The 4273-nt window shown below is 45.0% G+C and overlaps 1 non-coding gene across 1 annotated transcript; it reads right to left on the reverse strand.

Annotated features, from left to right (window-relative positions):
- Positions 1–267: 267 nt before the first annotated feature.
- Positions 268–362, reverse strand: trnai-uau (transfer RNA isoleucine (anticodon UAU)). Its single transcript has 2 exons — positions 325–362; positions 268–303 (listed from the first exon to the last, which is right to left on the reverse strand). It is a non-coding gene; the product is annotated as a tRNA-Ile (tRNA).
- Between the last annotated feature and the right edge of the window lie 3911 nt (positions 363–4273).

Below are 4273 nucleotides of genomic sequence, written 5' to 3' on the forward strand. Positions count from 1 at the left end.
ATTTACAATAAACTATATCTTCTTATAAATGTTGGTTCATTCGCTCCCTAGTGCCAGATGAAGAATTGTTTGATCACCTCATTTATTTCATGTGGGCAAAAGGCAAGGGTATTCATTCAGATATAATCCACAGATTCACATTGAGATAACTGCAACGAGAGAGACAGAAAGCACCGTGGTACATGGCGGAATAGACAAGATAAATGGATAAATAGAAAACGGCCTCAGACTCTGAAAAGTACAAACATCACATGCAAAAGCCTCGGCTGCTCCAGGTGAGGCTCGAACTCACAACCTCGGCATTTCCCAATGCCTGTACTGTCATATAAGTACCACGCACTAACCGATTGCGCCACTAGGGCTGCATGTCTTGTGATCTTTGTGCTCCCATCATACAGCTGCCTGTCCTACCTGTCTTACTAGGAAGAAGACAAAGAATCATCGAATCATTCAACACAGAATGAAGCTTTTCAACCCATCGTGTCTATGCCGGCTCTCTGCAAGAAGCCTTCAGTTATTGAGACTCCATAGATTCTCGCCGTAGACGTGTTTTATTTTTTGTGTAATGTATTGTTATTTGTAATGAATTTCGGTGTCCATGCGGGAAATTTATAATATATATTTGTGCATCTATCTGTGTGTTGTAAATTAAATTGTGTGGAACATTGATAATCAAATTATTTGTGTTCATATATGTGTTATTATGAATTTATCTCCAAGTATCTCGGTGCTATAATTGTATTTACGTTTATTTGCGAGGTGTTTACAAGATGCAAAGATGTACACAGAAAATACATTTATAACAAACACAGATGCTCCACAATACTATTATAAATAACTATGTTGCATTCAAATACATGAACACTAAAACAGATATACAAAATATATTTATAACCCACAGAACAAATTGCAACTTAACACAGAGACACCAAAATATATTTAGAGCTATCACTGATCGAAGAACATTTTACTCTCTACGGTCGTCAGCAATGTCTGCTGTGCCTTTGTTTCCTGTGCTTGTGCTCGGTGTAAGGGAAGGTTTTGCCGAGCCGTGGTATATCGTTTCCCAAGGTAGGGCCGAAATGCGCTGTCTGAGGCCACGTTCACTGCTATTGTTGATATTTAATAATCGTTTGGAATTGTGTATAATACATAATTACAACATCTACAGATGTTTCATCCTGGTACACAAATCCACTGCCAAATTAGTTCAACCCCACACCCGCCCCAGTTGTTAAACTTCCCGCGTGGACATTGGTCCTAACTCGATTGATGTACAACTCGACCGACTGCAACAGGTCTCTCCTGCGCCAGAACTGGTCCAAATGCCCCGGATTCTGTAGCCCAACCTCGTGCATCTTTTATCCAGACATGCGTTGCTTTTTCCAACCTCAATAGCGCGAGGCACTGGGAATAATCCATAGAATACCTTTGTGGTCCTGCTCATTCATTTCCTCAATTGCACCTGAAACTCTGACTGAAGAAATTCATCCCCTTCTTTCCTTATGTCAGTGGTTAGCACATAGATCACGACTTAAGCAGCTCCCATTCGCCCCTCAAAATGTTCTGCACCCATTCAGTGATGTTCTTTATCTGGCAGAAGGGAGGATACACACCACGCATGACTCACATTTGCCGTTGCAGAATGGTACTGACTTTCGAATCCCAATGACGACAACTTATGTTACTTTTTAGTTTCAAAAGCAATGCACTGCGAATCCTGTAAATCTGAAATGAAATCAGAAAATGTTGGATATACTCAGCCAGTCAGGCAGCATCTCTGGAAAGATTTCTGATGACGGGGTTGTCATTAAATGTCATTGACATGGAGCGTCAAAATTGCAATCCAGATACGGTCCGATATTGTAATCCCAAGCGCCAGTTTGTGGGTATTGAAACCAATCCGGATACCACGCATTAATCTGGTAGCTAAATTGCTGTTGTTGTTCTGGTGAAGTCGCAACAGCAGAGGACTGCAATGAAATATCCAAGTCTTTAAGATAAATCATATGTTTTACAATTAATAAAACGAGCCAGTCCCAAATGACATTCAATCTTCAAAACGGTTCACTTCCGCCGTTTAATTTCCGCCATGTCTGCCGGAGAAAAACACAGGTTTTGGCTGTTTTTTTTATTGCGGTTCATTGCTGTTGCGAATAGTTTACTTTGAAAATTCTCCCTTTAAACATTCTCACAGAGGCCGCCGAACTGGTTCACGAGTTCTTGACATCAACGTTTACTCACCCCTGTGACCGCCACCTAGTGGTTAGGATGCAGCGCTCTCTCCTCGTCGGTACAGGTTCGAAGCCCATTCCGGGATTTATTAAATTAAAATGAAGCTTATTCAATTAATTTCATAACATTCTGTGAAAGATTAATAATTATTGCAATCGCCATTGATAACTTGTCGCGTTTGTTTCAGACTAAGGGAAATACATGGCAACAGAGAGCCTGCCAAACTTCCAACAATTGCGGTCTCTAAGGGCACGTATGATGTCAGCACACACCCGTCGAGGCTTCTCAAGTGCGTTTCTCAGAGCGCGATGTGCGTGCGCTGAAAGCCGGCACTGGGACAGTCAAAATGGCTTTTGACAGATCCAACGCATCCCTGAGAGAAGGGTTATAGCGGTCGGAGATTTGCGCTATTTTTCCAACTTTTGCCTAGAAGATCTCCTTCAAAATCTTTCGCCTGGTAAAGGTGACAGAGAGATAGATAGGCAGGGGGACACAGTTATATGCATGTCACAGAAAGAGAGAGACAGACAGGTGGTTTTCATGGAGAGGAGACAGTCCGGAGAGACAGAAAGCGAGGCAGACAGATTTTGAAAGAGAGAGAGAGAGAGTGACAGCCTAGGGTGAGGGGAGACAGGGTGAGTTTATTATGGTGGGGGATATAGAGAGCGACAATACTGAGGTGAGGGGGCGGCAAGACCGACCGACAGGGTGAGAAACGGATGGAGAAAAACTGGGTGGGTGGGAGATATGATGCGTGACAAAGAGAGAGATAGACGTGGAAGGCAGAAGGGAGGAGGCAGGCGGCGGAGAATAATGTAAGGGGGACAGACAGGGGAGGCAGAAAGGGAAGACTGACGGAAGGCAAATAGAGAGCGACAGACAGGGGCAGACGGGTTTGCATGGTGGAAAGGGACAGTAATTGACAGACAGGGGAGGCAGACGGGGGTTCGCCAGAAAGATAACACACTGGGCTCAGATAGAGTTAAAGAGAGAGAGACAGAAGGTGGGGTGAGGCAGTGAGAGTGAGAGAGAGCGGGTGAGACAGACGTGTAAGAGACAGATAAATAGAGAGTTTGGTGAAACAATCGACGCAAACAGGGCAAAACGGCGAGAGACACAGATGGGGCAGACAGCAACGGCAGTCAGATGAGGAGGCACAGAGAGAGAGAGAGGCATACAGGAGAGACATGACCAGAAAGACATACGAGGACGCAGAATGAGAGAGACATACGGCGGATCAGAGCGAGAGACAGACACGGGTAGGTGGGTGGGGAGAGAGATAGAGTGATGGTGACAGGCGGTGGAAAAAGACGGATGGCAAGACAGAGAGAGGCAGGTGGGGGAGAAAGAAGGTGGCGACAGACCGAGAAAACACTGAGAGAGAGAGAGAGAGAAACCATACGGTAGCAGAGTGGGAATGTTACTGAACTACTAATCCAGAGGCCATGTCTGAAGATCGCCGAGAGGTAAGTTCAAATCCTGCCACGGCAGCTGAAGAGTTTAAATTGAATTAATTACATGAATCTTGATTTGAAGAGCTAGTATCAGAAATGACCATGATAGTACTGGATTGTCGTAATAATCCATCTTGTTCACTAATGTACTTTTGGGGATGAAATATGCCGTCCTTTCCTGGTCTGGGCTGTACGTGATTCCAGACGCAGAGCAATGCGGTTGACACTTCAATGCCCTCGACAATGGCCCAGCGAAACACTCAGTTGAATCAAACTGCAGCGACAAAGTCGGCACTGCGGGAGTCTCTTCATCACACGGACTGCAGCGGTTGCAAATAGTCGGCTTAACACCACCTTCTCCGGGGCAGTTTCAGAATGGCAATAAAGGAAGGAAGGCCTTGGTAGCGACGCCCACATTTCTGATTTAATTTTTTTTTAACCTTGGAGACAGGGAAAGAGGTCGACAGAGAGAGATATGGAGACAGAGGCAGACGGCGGGGTAATCGATGGGTCAAACAGAGTGAGAGTGATGAAGAGACAGCAGGGAGATAGACGTGGGGAGAAAGAGGGAGAGAACCAGAAGG

The sequence above is a fragment of the Pristiophorus japonicus genome, unplaced genomic scaffold (genome assembly GCF_044704955.1).
Source record: "Pristiophorus japonicus isolate sPriJap1 unplaced genomic scaffold, sPriJap1.hap1 HAP1_SCAFFOLD_29, whole genome shotgun sequence".
In the NCBI taxonomy this organism is placed as follows: Eukaryota; Metazoa; Chordata; class Chondrichthyes; family Pristiophoridae; genus Pristiophorus; species Pristiophorus japonicus.